The sequence below is a fragment of the Protopterus annectens genome, chromosome 16.part0 (genome assembly GCF_019279795.1).
Source record: "Protopterus annectens isolate FY-2018-M chromosome 16.part0, PAN1.0, whole genome shotgun sequence".
Lineage (NCBI taxonomy): Eukaryota > Metazoa > Chordata > Ceratodontiformes > Protopteridae > Protopterus > Protopterus annectens.
In genome coordinates this window covers 879,314,846-879,332,057 of record NC_056750.1, presented here as the reverse complement: position 1 = coordinate 879,332,057, position 17,212 = coordinate 879,314,846, and the positions used below count along the sequence as shown (strand labels likewise).

General features: G+C 40.7%; 1 protein-coding gene across 1 annotated transcript in view; it reads left to right on the top strand.

The window, feature by feature from the left end:
• Positions 1-17,212, top strand: part of LOC122790677 — a 560,216-nt gene that overhangs the window by 376,428 nt on the left and 166,576 nt on the right. The gene's annotated exons all lie outside the window — the stretch shown is intronic.

Below are 17,212 nucleotides of genomic sequence, written 5' to 3'. Positions count from 1 at the left end.
TTTAAGCGACTGCATAAACTAGATCATTTTCTCATTTAAATTGTATATATTCATGTATGATGTGTGATGTAAATGTTCACTTCTATAGAATTGTATTGTCCATCATCATGTAACTGTTGTCTGTGAATACTTCTGTAATTTCTCATATGCTTGTCAAATTCTGCAATGTTTGTATTTCTTATAACTGGAGCTATTCTCCCTGGGCCTCCTTTAAAAAAGGACTTGTGTCCAGTCGGACTTTCCCAGTAAACAAATGTAAAATAAATAAGTAAACAAACTCTGCTGTACCTGACTGCATCTAAACCAGGTCTTCCCATAAAAACAAGCCAACATGGTAGACTTCAAGTATAAACAGATTATATAATAATAGGAAGAAATTGTTATCCAGAAGCAAGAGGGATATCACTCTGCAGAAGAAGAGTTCCCTCCTAAGCCTAAACAAGAAACTCAGAAATCTTGTAAAGTCTAGTAAAGTGAATTATGAAACCGATATCGCATCCCTAGACTTTAACTATGTCCGAAGTCTAAAAGGGAATGCCCAGCTATGTGCCAAACTGATTGTAGGTAGGATCACTCATACAACACAGGAAGATATCACCAACCTGCTAGCTGACAGATACAGTGCACACTTCACCCCCTACAACAAAGCATACCTGACACCTGACATTTATTATCTCTTTTTCTGAGAAGTGATTATTATGATTAAATGGAGTACTTTCCATATTCCTTGAATATCTCATGGGAAACTCATTGGCAGGTTTTATTAAATGCCACATGTTTTCCCGGTATTAGTAGCTTACTGGCATTAAAAGCAGATAGAGTTTAGAGAGGAAGGGTGTAGGGTATACATACTTATATACTCATATATACACATATTCATATATATATATATATGTATATACACACACACACACACACACACACACACACACACACACACACACATACACTTGCATACAAATATTAGGTAAATTAACATAAAATCAATAAGTACACCACTGCTTACACCATGGATTAATGTAAATCAGATTTATAAGGTGTTGGAAAAGTTAAACGTTGGAATGCATATTTTAAACGTGCTTTTTAATGACAATGGTATTTTTAAAAGTGTATGTTAATCAAGGATTTTCATTGGTTGAATTGAATTAATGGTTGTATAAAAGAAGGAAGTATGTAAGATGGTTTTATCTGATGAAGTTCTATTTTGTTCAATAAAGGGAGTGAAAGCGCTTATTACCTTACAGTGGTGTCCTGGGCCTACTTTGCAAAGGAAGCTTGGCTGGTTTTGTATATGGTGAAATGTAGGCATGGTTTGGACTTTTTTTCATCTGGCCAGGAGGGTCTCTGATTTGATGGTGGATCTGGCATAATATTCTTCTCATTATCTGGCATGACCTGTACTTGAGCTGACCCTGCTGCATCCCTGGGTCATTGCCGCTGCTGCATCCCTGGGTCATTGTCCCAGCTGCATCCATGGGTCATTGTTTCTCTTTTGAGTCCAGCGCTCATTATAGTAATATGCATTTGCTACTTCAGTTCTTATAAAGTCTACCTTGGATCCAGACAACCACTGCAATTGCCACCCAATTGCAAATCTTGCATTTATTGGTAGGGCTCTTCAGAGGGGGTTATATACTCTTACTTATAATTACCACCCCCTCTCAAACCTTGTGTTTATTAGCAGAATTCTTGAGAAGGTAGTGTGTGCTGTGCTTTGGTCTCATCTCAAGGAACATGATATCTGATCTCTTGTTTTATTCTTAATTTGTGCAACATAATAGCACACGTATCCTCACAGGGGTTGTGAAGGATCTTACTCAGAAAATAATTTGTTCTTGTTCTTCTGGATGTCTCTGTGACCTGTGACACTGTTGACCTTAGATATCTGCACACATACTGTGAACCTCCCAAAGATATTCACAGATGGTTTACCTGTGCCACCTGCATATTGAGCCACGTTTTATTTATTGTGTGCATGTTATTCCAATGAAAATGTATTCAATGGAGAGGGACTATGTAGTCTTTTGTTATGCAAATGATGTATAAATCGCTCATGAATTCCTTTCTGGGAACTCTTTCCTGTATCCCTAACTGCATGAGTTTCATTTAGTTGAAACTTCAAAGACCGTGGCCATGACTGTAGATACAATGCTTAGGGATGCTAACTTTGCAACCATGGACTTTGAACTGGAGTGGGGTAATAGGTCAGAATTTGTCTCAAAGGTGAGAACTGTCTATAACAATCCCGAGTGCAGATGTTCTTCGTCTCACATTGCTGCAGTCATGACCTGTGGGGTAGTCCGCTGTCCTCGGTCGGCCCGAATACCAAAGGGCTAGTCTGGCGTCGGTCATTGTCGCCTAGAGCTGACGTCAGTACGCAGTAGTACTTAAGTGCATGACCGACGCCATATCCTCAGTCTTTCTTGCCGCGTGGTCCGAAGCAGAAGCAGTGTTTGCAAGTGCCGTTCGGCGTTCTGAAATTTTCATTTTCCGAGTTTCAGACCGAAGACCAAGTTGGGCTAAGTACCCCGTTGGGGAAATTTTTGTTTTTTCTTGCCACAGTTATCCAGATGTCAGAAAAAGTTAATAATTGCATTTCTTGTGGGAAACAGATACCTCATAGGGATTATCATTCTTTCTGTATTCCTTGCTTAGGGCCTGAGCACGACGTAGTCGGGTGTCGCTTTTGTGCTAGATTTAATAAGCGCACTATTAAGCGAAGGTTAGACTGTGCCAGGCTTGTTTTCAGTAAGCGGTGTAACTATAACATGCCGCCGGATCCTCCGACGCCGCTACCGCTAAAAGCGAAGGATAAATCTTTGAGATCTAAACCGGATGAGTCGCCCTTTGGACGCCGGTTCTTCGGAGCCTCCGGTTGAATCTGTGGATCCTGCCGAGGGTTCGGCTGAATCCCAGGGGGAACCTTTACTTTTACAGGAGTTGGCCTCTCAGGAGTTAGGACAGGCCGAGGGTGCTTCTCAGGTTTCAGTAGTTCCATCCTTACAAAAGGTTATTAAGCCTTCTACTTCAGTGGCTAAAGGCCATGCTAAGGCCAAACCTGGTCTTGTTGGACCTGGTCATTCTTCTAGCTCTCCAGCCCCTGTTCCTAAAAAACATATGTTGAAAATGGCGGAGGACTTGATTACTTTGATCCGGGGTTCTATGCCCCCCCCCCCAGAGAAGAGGCCTAGGGTGGAGGCAGATTTAGAGGGAATGGATCATTCCTCGGACTACTCTGATTCCTCAGCTGAAGGAATTCAGGATTTTCCTTCCTATTCTGATTCGGATGCAGAGGACTCCTGTCCTTCGCTTCTCCTCCAGAAGATTTTTCTTTTTCTGAAACCTTACATACCATGAGGGAGCATTTCAAGTGGGAAGGTCAAGATTTTTCAGATTCTCGGAAAAGGCTTAGGGAATTTTTGTTTCTGCCACAACATAGGCCCTTGGCTATTCCTCCTGTCTTAGATGTTGTTCAGGATGTTTTTTCTGAATCTTCCCTTAATCCTGATTCTCTGCCTCCGCCCCTGTTAAGCCAGACAGGTATTACAGAGTTCCAGAAGCATAAGTATTTGTATAAGAGTCCTAGAGCTGATCCGAAACTATTATTCAAGGCCCTAAGGGTGTTAGGGCTTCTGTGGCTAAAAATCCAGTCCCTTTGGATAAAGATTCTAGAGCGTTAGATAGGTGGGGAAAAAAGTGTACACCTCCTCTACGTTAGCTATGAGGGCTTTGAATTGCCAATTTCATATGCTGAAGTATCAGAACTTTTTATTAGGCCAATTGAAATCTAAGGTGGATGCTCTATCTGAGGGTATAGAGTGTAAGGAGCTTCAGGAGTTGGTTCATGCATCAGATCAAGTTGGCAAGCATTCTTTGCAGTGTGGTTTTGATGCTCTTCAGGCTTCTTCTAGGGTGGCTGCTACAGGTTCAGTTATTCGTAGACATGCCTGGCTTAAGGACCAAAATTTGTCAGAACATGTAAAGGCTCGGATTTTGGATGCTCCTCTTCAATCTGAAGTTCTTTTTGGCCCTCCTGTGGAATCAGTTTTGAAAAAGGTGGAAGATAAGGCTAAGTCTATGCAGACGGTCAAGGATTTTTTGCAGGTGCAGCCCCCTAAGTTTAGTAGGAATTGGCCTGCTAGGGGATGGTCTTATCCTTCTTCGGATTATCAGCCTAAGGGCAGGTCTAGACATGGTAGAGGCAGGGCTCACGCTCAGGGTTCCTTCAGACCTAGGACTTGGAGTTCTCCTGCACAGTCTTCTGGTGAGGGCAGGGGTCAGCCCTTTCGTAAGCAGACCCAATGACCTGTATCTTGCTGCCAGACCCTTCCTTACTGGCAGCTCCTCTAGGAGGAAAGTTGGGACTTTTCAAAGAAAACTGGAATTTGATCACCCAAGACAAATGGGTGTTGGATATAATAAATCGAGGTTACAAGTTTTATTTTCACACTTTTCCTCCTTTCAAAGGCATGCCGGATGTGCCTCCTCAGCAAAGGCTGGAGGCTCAGGAGCAGATTTCTTTACTTTTGCAGATGGAGGCAATTCAGGTGGTCCCTCCTTCAGAAGTAGGCCTAGGATTTTATTCCCGTCTATTCCTAGTACCAAAGAAAGGGAACTCTTGGAGGCCAATTCTGGATTTGTCCATTCTCAACACCTACCTGGAAATTCCAAAGTTCAAGATGTTAACATTACAACAACTTCTGCCTATGATAGGCAAAGATCACTGGATGGTAACCCTGGATCTCAAAGAGGCCTATCTTCACATCCCTATCAAGCCCAGCTGCAGGAGATTCCTGAGATTTCGGGCTGGTACTTCACATTATCAATTCTCTGCATTGCCCTTTGGCTTATCTACTGCGCCCAGGGTGTTCACAAAAGTTTTGGCTCCTGTGATTGCTTTCTTCAGACAGAGAGGAATACAAATTTATCCTTATTTGGACGATTGCCTGATTCTTGCTCAAAACAAAGACAAATTACTACAGCATCTCCAGTATGTAATGACAGTTTTAAGGTGCCTAGGGTATACTGTGAACAAAATAAAGTCCAGTCTAGTGCCCTCTCAGGACATGTGCTTTCTGGGTGTGAGACTGAATACAGCCTCTCAGATGGCATTTCTGACCCCGGACAAACAAAGAACTCTTCCTCTCTACTTCCAGCAGTTATCAGTAATGTCCAGGCTGACTGCAAGGACAGTCCTCCAAGCCTTGGGGTTCATGGCATCTTGCATTCTAGTACTTCCCAATGCCAAACTGCATATGAGGAAGCTACAATGGTATCTCAAAAGTGTGTGGGCTCAACACTGCCTCAGTTTGGACACTGTCATTTGGATTATACCTTGCATCCAGAAAGAATTACTGTGGTGGGCTCAGGAATGTCACCTAAACAAGGGACTCTCTGTGTCCCGACCAGAGGCGAGTCAGATCCTAACGACGGATGCCTCGGACTTGGCTTGGGGAGCACACTTCAATGGAAAATGGATACAATACATGTGGCCTTCCAAACTACTACATTTGCATATCAACATGAAGGAGATGTTAGCAGTTCAATTTGCTTTGATGGCCTTCAAGGAACTACTTCAGCCAGGACAGGTGTTGATTCAAACAGACAACACAACAGTCATGTGGTACATCAACAAACAGGGGGGAACCCATTCCTACCCTCTTTGCAGACAAGCAATGATTTTATGGGAGACTGCTCTGAGTTTGCGAATCAATCTTCAAGCAAGGTTTCTGCCAGGAGCACAGAACTCCCTAGCAGATATTTTGAGCAGACAAAACTGTACTTTCTGTTTTGTTCAATAAAGGGAATGAAAGCGCTTTATTACCTTACAGTGGTGTCCTGGTCCTACTTTGCAAAGGTTGCTTGGCTGGTTTTGTGTATGGTGAAATGTAGGCATGGTGTGGACTTTTTTTTTTCATCTGGCCAGGGTCTGGCATCATATTCTCCTCATTATCTGGCATGACCTGCACTTGAGCTGACCCTGCTGCATTCCTGGGTCATTGCCGCTGCTGCATCCCTGTGTCATTGTCCCGGCTGCATCCTGGGTCATTGTTTCTGTTTTGAGTCCAGTGCTCATTATAGTAATATGCATTTGTTATCTCAGTTCTTGTAAAGTCTAACTTGGATCCAGACAACCACTGCAATTGCCACCCAATTGCAAATCTTGCATTTATTGGTAGGGCTCTACAGAGGGGGGTATATACTCTTACTTATATTTACCACTCCCTCTCAAACCATGTGTTTATTAGCAGAATTCTTGAGAAGGTAGTGTGTGCTGTGCTTTGGTCTCATCTCAAGGAACATGATATCTGATCTCTTGTTTTATTCTTAATTTGTATCCAACATAATAGCACACCTATCCTCACAGGGGTTGTGAAGGATCTTACACAGAAAATAATTTGTTCCAGAGGTTCCTGGACTTTAACACAAATGCTCTGGAACAGATAGTCTGCACCTCTACTAGGGGCTCACCAAAATCAGTGGCCAGTGTACTTCTTCATGTGCGATGCCTTCCCTGGATAGGTCAGGCCACATCTCGGTCTCGTTTGAAGTAACAAGTGGAACTGACACCCCCAGAGGAACAAAAATTATAAAAAAAACTTTACCAACGCTAACTACAGCCTACTAAGTGATGGCATAAAAAGCCTCATACCACCTGCAATCGTAGACATCAGTGATCACTATGCAGGAGTGTACGCGAATGCCCTGTACAAACATTTAAGCGACTGCATAAACTAGATCATTTTCTCATTTAAATTGTATATATTCATGTATGATGTGTGATGTAAATGTTCACTTCTATAGAATTGTATTGTCCATCATCATGTAACTGTTGTCTGTGAATACTTCTGTAATTTCTCATATGCTTGTCAAATTCTGCAATGTTTGTATTTCTTATAACTGGAGCTATTCTCCCTGGGCCTCCTTTAAAAAAGGACTTGTGTCCAGTCGGACTTTCCCAGTAAACAAATGTAAAATAAATAAGTAAACAAACTCTGCTGTACCTGACTGCATCTAAACCAGGTCTTCCCATAAAAACAAGCCAACATGGTAGACTTCAAGTATAAACAGATTATATAATAATAGGAAGAAATTGTTATCCAGAAGCAAGAGGGATATCACTCTGCAGAAGAAGAGTTCCCTCCTAAGCCTAAACAAGAAACTCAGAAATCTTGTAAAGTCCAGTAAAGTGAATTATGAAACCGATATCGCATCCCTAGACTTTAACTATGTCCGAAGTCTAAAAGGGAATGCCCAGCTATGTGCCAAACTGATTGTAGGTAGGATCACTCATACAACACAGGAAGATATCACCAACCTGCTAGCTGACAGATACAGTGCAAACTTCACCCCCTACCCTACCTACCATATACCAAAGCATACCTGACACCTGACATTTATTATCTCTTTTTCTGAGAAGTGATTATTATGATTAAATGGAGTACTTTCCATATTCCTTGAATATCTCATGGGAAACTCATTGGCAGGTTTTATTAAATGCCACATGTTTTCCCGGTATCAGTGATAGGGTGTCTATTAGTAGCTTACTGGCATTAAAAGCAGATAGAGTTTAGAGAGGAAGGGTGTAGGGTATACATACTTATATACTCATATATACACATATTCATATATATATATATATATATATATATATATATATATATATATATATACAGACACACACACACACACACACACATACACTCGCATACAAATATTAGGTGAATTAACATAAAATCAATAAGTAGACCACTGCTTACACCATGGATTAATGTAAATCGGATTTATAAGGTGTTGGAAAAGTTAAACGTTGAAATGCATATTTTAAACGTGCTTTTTAATGACAATGGTATTTTTAAAAGTGTATGTTAATCAAGGATTTTCATTGGTTGAATTGAATTAATGGTTGTATAAAAGAAGGAAGTATGTAAGATGGTTTTATCTGATGAAGTTCTGTTTTGTTCAATAAAGGGAGTGAAAGCGCTTATTACCTTTACAGTGGTGTCCTGGTCCTACTTTGCAAAGGAAGTTTGGCTGGTTTTGTATATGGTGAAATGTAGGCATGGTGTGGACTTTTTTTCATCTGGCCAGGATGGTCTCTGATTTGGTGGTGGATCTGGCATCATATTCTCCTCATTATCTGGCATGACCTGTACTTGAGCTGACCCTGCTGCATCCCTGGGTCTTTGACCCCGGCTGCATCCCTGGGTCATTGTCCCGGCTGCATCCCTGGGTCATTGTTTCTCTTTTGAGTCCAGCGCTCATTAGAGTAATATGCATTTGTTATCTCAGTTCTTGTAAAGTCTAACTTGGATCCAGACAACCACTGCAATTGCCACCCAATTGCAAATCTTGCATTTATTGGTAGGGCTCTTCAGAGGGGGTTATATACTCTTACTTATAATTACCACCCCCTCTCAAACCTTGTGTTTATTAGCAGAATTCTTGAGAAGGTAGTGTGTGCTGTGCTTTGGTCTCATCTCAAGGAACATGATATCTGATCTCTTGTTTTATTCTTAATTTGTGCAACATAATAGCACACCTGTCCTCACAGGGGTTGTGAAGGATCTTACACAGAAAATAATTTGTTCTTGTTCTGCTGGATGTCTCTGTGACCTGTGACACTGTTGATCTTGGATATCTGCACACATACTGTGAACCTCCCAGAGATATTCACAAATGGTTTACCTGTGCCACCTGCATATTGAGCCACGTTTTATTTATTGTGTGCATGTTATTCCAATGAAAATGTATTCAATGGAGAGGGACTATGTAGTCTTTTGTTATGCAAATGATGTATAAATCGCTCATGAATTCCTTTTTGGGAACTCTTTCCTGTATCCTTAACTGCATGAGTTTCATTTAGTTGAAACTTCAAAGACCGTGGCCATGACTGTAGATACAATGCTTAGGGATGCCAACTTTGCAACCATGGACTTTGAACTGGAGTGGGGTAATAGGTTAGAATTTGTCTCAAAGGTGAGAACTGTCTATAACAATCCCGAGTGCAGTTTTTTGTTGATACCAGAAAAACATTTTGGAAATGACCACAGTTAGAGACAAGGTTGCACAACCTCTGTGAAAAAGATTCACATTCATTTCCCACAGTTAAAGCCGAGCAGCTCTGGGTTGGTATGCTACTGGCTGGCCAGTGTCCAGATGCCCAGCTTGGGTTATCTGGGATAGCTCTATTGGATGTAAATTTGCCAAACATGAAGTAAGGATTGCTGGAAGCCTAGTCTCCACCATCTTCCTAGACTTATCTAAAGCTTTTGATACTGTCTCCTACCAGAAACTCTTGCATAAACACTCACGCGTAAGGCTAAGCAACTCTTCACTACAGTGGTTCCTTAGCTACCTTTCAAACAGAGCACAAACAATGAAAAGGAAGAATGATTTTTCCACCTTCTTGCCAGTAAGTATTGTTGTGCCACAAGGATTGATAGTAGGCCCCATACTTTTCAACATATTCATCACTGACCTCTGTAATGCTGCAAAAAATGCTTCCCTAGTTCTATATGCTGATTATTAGACCCTTATCTCTTCTGCCAAGTCGCTATCTAAACTCCAAGATTTTACACAAAAATTCTTCCTGTCTATTAAAACATGGCTAAACAATTCACAACTACTTCTAAACCCTAAAAAAACTAAATTAGTGCTCTTCACCCCAAAACACATCTCTAGCAAAACATTATTCACGGTCTTCTCTACAAACAACACTGTGATGCAACAAGTAAGCCACTCACAGTTATAGGACAAGTAAGCCACGCACAATTATAGATAAAGTAAACCATGCAAAATTACTAGGTGCCATCACAGATGACCATTTGAAATTTGATCACCATGAATCACACATGATTAAAACAATTCATCAACAACTAGGAATGTCATACAGAGTTACTACGTACCTCACTGCCATCGCCATATGTATAGCCTCTACTTCCTCACTGCCATCTCCACTCTGTGATGCCCTAATCTTCACTAAACTTCAAGTTTAACAACTGTCCATACTCGAGCAATGCTATAATAAAGTAGTCAAATTTGCAGTAAACTATAACAATAGAGCAAACCACTGCCTAGCCTTCAGAAAAACTGGTTAGAATTATAACATCACCTAGCACTTTCTCTGCTAACTACAAAACACAAATTTATCAGTAAGCCAGAAAAGTGCTTCCTCCTTAACAACTTAATACGTTACTCCCCCAATAGAATTTTACATTCCGGAGAAAATGACTAATCAGTCTAACCAGATTGCCTAGTACTGCAGGTGACTCTCTCTGTTCAAATAATGTAGCTAAATTATGGAACCGTATCCCACTACCACTGAAATACATTCAAAATGTAAACTCGTTTAAAACGCAAGTAAAATTTCACCTATCAAGTCAGTGGTCAGCTCCAGTATATGTCCAGGGTAAATGCCACTGGTATCAGCTTGCCATGTCATCAAACTGTTTCTCTTACCTTGGAATCCTATAGCCCACAACCAGATGTCGGACACCTATTTTGGTCTGGTGAGAGAGTAGTACAGAATGGTCTGAAAGATTGGAAATGTACATAAGATTGATAAAGGGCACACCAGTGAGCTTCTGTTTGTTAATGTTTAGTGCGCTCTCATTCTGCCACTGTCCACAGAGCTACTGTTGTACTTCTTCCAGCCTAAAATCCATGTTTGTGTGAAAGTTGGTAGTAGTGGTGGTATAGTTGATTGAAAAATTTTTTTGAATTTTTTTCCCAAGGATGGGAGAATTGAGACTGGACAGAAGTGGAACATTTACTGGGTTTGTTTCTAGAAGCCTACTGTCCAATAGCACAAAATGTAGAAGCCTAGGTATGAATTTCAGCCTCATTTAGTACATGTCCCTCTTTGGGTGTACTTTGGTTACCTGTTCTTTGTAAGGTAATAATGTTTTGCAGTTGAAGTAGATATCAAACCAGTAGCATGGATTCAGACTAATAGATGTGCTGGAGAATGACTGATGAGTCAGTTGTGTAACTGGCTTAAAACCTGCCTTCAAACGGCACACTGAATGTACAAATAGATTTTGTGTGTGTGTGTGTGTGTGTGTGTGTGTGTGTGTGTGTGTGTGTGTGTATATATATATATGTATGTGTAATAAATATATCAGTCACGTAGTGGCAATTTAATCACACCCATATTAACTGCTGAAGAAGTAGGTTGGTGTATAGATTTCCCAGTCAACATTCTCTCCTTAAACATGTTTAGAGCCATGTTGAAGTCACCTCCTATCAAATTTTGGGTACAACTGCCAAGCCATTTCTTGCCTTAGTTAAGCATTTCATTAATGGTTGATGGGCTGTCAGAGCTGGAGCTGCAGATGTTTCCCAGGATGTTATCTCGCGGTAAACATGGTTTCACCAACAGCCGTCATTTTCTTTGATCGTTATTTTTTCCCTTCCTTCTTCTAACAAGTGCCGCCATAGATCTTAGGAAGGACATTCCCTTGTTTAAAAAAGTTGCATAGTTACATAGATACCAACTTGGCTAAACCTTATGTGGTTTTGTATATGCTTCACTTTAAGCTTGGTTGTCTGCAAAAAAAAAAAAAAAAAAAAAAAAAAAAAGGTTTTGTAGAACTTTAAGCATTTAGAGTGCATTCATTTGATGGTACCCCAGGTAATGGCATTTTTAGAAGCTTGTCTTCAGGAATTCTTGTTACTGTTCAATTCTGCATAACTGATTTATGCGTAAAAGTGGGAAGGGAATTGTTTTAAAGAGCAGTCCAGAGCAGTTCTTGAACTTAATCCTGTGTTTCTGAAGTGCAACAAAGTTGTTTCCCTGACATGGGTTTAACCAGCCAACTGAACAGATACCAGATAGAATGAAACATCTGCCTCAGTGGTTTCCCAGAACTGTACTGCACTGCACTGAACACCTGAATATATCTTACTGGTATGTGAATACACATCAGTGGTTTCCCAGACCTGAATTGCACTAGGCAATGAATAAGGCTTACTGGACAGTGAATGTGTCTTGGTGGGTTCCATGACCTGTACTGGACTGAGCAGGAATATACCATACTGGGTGATTAATAAGCTTTGATGGTTTCCCACTTCTGTATAATATGCTTTGATGGTTTCCCAACCCTGTACTGCACTAGGCAATGATTACATCTTACTGGACAGTGAATACATCTCATGATTTCTCAGTCCTTTACTGCACTGGATAGTTATATACCTTTCTGGATAATGAATACCTCTCTGGTTTCCCAGCCGTATACTGCAGTAGGCAATGAATATATCTTACTGGACAGTGAATACATCTCATGATTTCTCAGTCCTTTACTGCACTGGATAGTTATGTACCTTTCTGGATAATGAATACATCTCTGGTTTCCCAGCCATATACTGCAGTAGGCAATTAATATATCTTACTGGACAGTGAATACATGTCATGATTTCTCAGTCCTTTACTGCACTGGATAGTTATATACCTTTCTGGATAATTAATACATCTCTGGTTTCCCAGCCGTATACTGCAGTAGGCAATGAATATATCTTACTGGACAGTGAATACATCTCATGATTTCTCAGTCCTTTACTGCACTGGATAGTTATATACCTTTCTGGATAATGAATACATCTCTGGTTTCCCAGCCGTATACTGCAATAGGCAATGAATATATCTTACTGGACAGTGAATACATCTCATGATTTTTCAGTCCTTTACTGCACTGCATAGTAAATATACCATTCTAGGCAGTGAATACATCTCTATATGTTTTCCCAGCCCTGTTCTGTAGTAGGAAGTGATTATGTCTTACTGGACAGTGAACTGGATAGTGAATTTACCTTTCTAGGCAATAAATACATCTCTAAGGTTTCCCAGTCCTGTACTTCAAGCATTGCTAATGTGATGTGCCCATGTTAGGCAATAGAGTCTGCAGAAATGAATAAACAAATTATGCAAGTATTAAATATTTTTGAAATGACAAAGTGGATAAAGCAGTGTAAACTTTCTGCATAGTTATATGATGTAGAATTAGAACTGGATATAGTATGACAAACTAGTTCTTTATAGGTTACTTTTAGCACTACTGCTGACTCTCCTGGTATGTGAACAGGAGACTGCTAGGGTTCCCTACTGACCTTAGGATAAAGTGTGTGCAGTCCAGCTCAGGCCACTGAGTAACTAAGGAAAAGCCACTGGTGTCATGATTTTAGTGGAGGTCTCTTTGATTGCTATTTGCGGATTTTGCACTATGCTATACATGTACATGATAGAAGTGTGGTCACTGCAACTGGAGAGAAAAGGTGTCCCATTTGTTCATAAAAATATACTGAAGTATACTTCCTAGGTAACTGGGCAGTGCATAGATGAATGCTGAACCCCCCCCCCTTCCTCACCAGTCAGCAAGGCACATAATGTCTCTAAACTGTACATGAGTCTGATATTTCAGAATGTTCAACGTGTGTGTGTGTGTGTGTGTGTGTGTGTGTGTGTGTGTGTGTGTGCGCACGTTTGTGTATGTGTGTGAGACAGAGAACATTTGCTTTTGTATATATTTTTGTATTATTTTATATAACAGTACTAAAAGATTGCAAATTAAACACCTGCTCTGTTTTTTTCTTTACATATGAAAAATATTTATGCAGGTACTGTAACGGTGCACAGCTGATATCGAGACTGTAGAGAAGCAGTACTCAGTATTGTGACTGTATCTCATCCCTTTCTTGTCTTCATAGATGTTATTGCAGGAATTACATTTATATCTATTAGTAGCCATGAAATGAAGCCTGTATTAATAGAGACTATCTTGCCTCTGCAGTTACACTTTATACTTCACATACAGACATTGCACAAATTATTTCACCAAGATACATTTATTTGTTTATGTATACATGGATAAGTACGTTGTTATCCAGGTAAGTGAGCCAGGGCCACATTTCAGTGATGACCCCACACCACAAGAGCAAAGACCATAGCAAGTAACAAATGCAGTTAGGAATACAAAGAAGGAAAAAAATGTATACTGCCATAAAGGCAATTCCACCAGTGGTAAAATGACAACTTAAAATGCAAAAAACACTGAAAAAAAGCATAGTCAGGAGTCCAAGAACAGAATTAGCATTCAAAGTTTAATATGCCGTTTCCATACAACAAGACTTTATCAGAAACTATGATGACGTTTTGTTGGATGAAAGGAGTATATTAAACTTTGAATGCTAATTCTGTTCTTGGACTCCTCACTATGCTTTTTTTCAGTGGTTTTGCTTTCTAAACTGCCGTAAAGGCACTTGACAAAGATTCCATGTACAACAGACAGCCAAGGTGCAACAGTGAATAAGTAAAACATTAAATAACATTGTCAAGAAAATGTACATTAGTGATGCTCAAATATGCAATATAAACTACATTATAAATACAGGTTTGTATGTAAGCATATTGCACTGCTGACAGCTGGCACATGTTACTGTGTTAAAAACCAGCAGAGAAGCCATATACTGTTCAGCGCCATTGTTTACCTGGGGAAGAAAGCATAAATGAGACTGTTAAGCCCTTGAGTTGGGCAGACAATTAGTCCTTAGACTTCATAGGTTCATGAGTGTGTACTAGGCTAATGAACACTAGGGCCTTTATAAGCCTATCTGTGCAACACAAATGTGACCTACAACCAGGGTTCAGGATTGCCATTTCTGACGGGCCAGGTAGGGACAAAAAAAAAAGATCTTTCACAGTAAGTGAAGACAAAAAAACAAAGGTCTTTAATGCGTAGCTCCGCATTTGGCTATTTTTGATTGGCCCGTATGCCGATATGCCAGCCAATCAAAAAATCACACAGCAGACCATCTTCTGCTCAATGTGGAACATCAGCCAGTTCCACATTAAACAGAAGTAGCTCCGTTTTGTGATTTTTTTTTTGATTGGCTCATATACTGGATTTTAACTGGCAGTGGGGGCTCTGGATCGGGCTGCTGATCCCGGGACAGTCCCACTCAAATAGGGACATCTGGCAATCCTGCCTACAACTTTGATTTATCCGGTGGTGATTTACTGACTGCCTCTGTCCATCAGAGATATAGGAACCAGACTGGGGAGAATTTCCAATTGCCCATTTATTGGTCCATGTTGCACTGAAAAAGGGCTAGGGAGGAACTCTATTTCAGAAGGATGGGGAGTCTGTTCCAGAGAATGAGAATTATCTGAGAAACATATCTGTCTCTCCAGCATGTCCTATTAGTGTCGCAAGCAAAATGTAGGTCTTTTAATCTAGTAGTTTTGATGGTAGTTTTGAAGACATGCAAAAGATTGATTAAAACAAGATCAAGGGATGCCCTGTATGCCAGGCAAATATCACCTCTCAGAAGTCTGCATGATATGGAGTAAGAGACGGGGCTTTGAGGCGATCAGCATAACACATTGTGTTTACTCTCTCTATTCTTTTTGTAATAAACCTTTGTGGCTGTTCAGTTTCTGCACGTCTGGTCAGGTATGTACCTTAGGGGCATTATAATCTGGGATGGGTCTCATAAGGGTGAGTACAGTGGTATGATGACCTCTACTGACCTAGAAGCCATGCCCTTGCTTCTAAGTTGAACAACATGGAAGGATTTTCTTACTACCTTGGACAGTTGCAGGTTGAAGGCTAGGTTGCTGTCTACATTTGTTTTGAGATCCCTGACTAGTGAATCAACTTTTTAAGGGTGTTTTTTATTGATGTCATAGTTACTGGGGTGGTAGACTTCCCAAACAGTACTATAATGAATTCCTTGGTATTGAATTTTAAGCCATGGCTTGGCACCAAGCGTTTGCCTGTATTAAACATTCCTGTAGGGTCTTCTCATCTTGGGTGGCATTCATTGACTGCTCCCAGTTTGCAAACATCTGTGAACTTGGTCAGCCAAAGGCCTTTAACATTAGCATTGACATCTGAGAAGTAGATGCCAAAGAGGAGTGGGCCTAGCACAGGGTCCAGACGGACTTCACTGGAGACTGGCCTCTTTGTAGTGGTGGCCTCACCGATTCTAACCTTCTGGGTCCTATCAGTGAGCCAGCTAGCTATCCAGCATGTTATAAAGGGATTTATACCTAGTTCTATAAGTTTGTTGGCAATGCTCAAGTGGGGTATTGTATCAAATTATTTAGCTAGCTCTAGGTAGGCAGTATGCATCGTTTCACCCTTATCCTTTGCCTTAGCGACCTTTTCAAAGATCACTTTTTTATGTTCAAATAGGATACCAGCAATTTTCATAACCTGGGATCTGTTGGTCATCCAATTTTCAATCCAGTGGCTAGCATAAGGGTTTACATTAAGTTTTCCTTTAAAAGAGGTCTACCAGATCCATTGTCTGAAGATCTTCCATGCCCTTGTTGATAAGTTCTATGATAATTCTTTCCATGGCTTTGCAAATAAAACTAATCATGCTAATGATTCTGTAGTTTCCAGGGTCTGTTGAAGGTCCTCCGTTATGAAAGGGGATGACTGTTGTTTCTACAGTGTGGTGTTATATGTATTGATTGCTTCTCTACAGCCCCCCCCCCCCACACACACAAACACACACTTGCTGCAGTCATTCACCAGTGTAGCTAACATGTGGAATTAACATGTCCTTGCTCTGGATACTCTCTCCCTTGACTGTTATTCTTGTCCCGTGGCATCAGCTCTCCTTGGAACATTCTCCGTGGGCTCCCATCTGTAGCGCCATTACTGACAACTAATTTCATTTGCTTTACTGGTCCATAGTCCATCCATTAATCCAGACCACTCAGTCACCTCCATCAGATGAAGTGACTTTCCACTGCTAAACACAAACTGATATATTAGAGCATATCTGACAGCCTTCCCCTTTTAATACTGTACAAATTCCTTCTGAAACCTCTCCCACATACTATTACCCTATACCCCCTACATTTTATGTCCACTCATGTTTCTGTCCACACTTAGTCATGGTCCTGTTGCTCCTTTCTGTCCACTTAGGTTTCACTCCAGTTGACAATTTTCCTACCCTTAAATCATGTCATCCAGTACTAATTGCGTTTCCTTAACATGGGTTTTTGGTCGTGTTCCATTCAGTCCTCATAGCTGAACTTTCTTCTCACTCTCACTTCCACCTATTATTTTTTAACCCACAGAGTTCAGGGCCTTTAAGATCTTAGCCAGAAGATGCACAACATGGCCCCATGCCCTTATTGTTTAGCTCTCTGATCACATATCACGCTGTTCTGTCCCATTGCCAGGTCACCTCTTGGGTT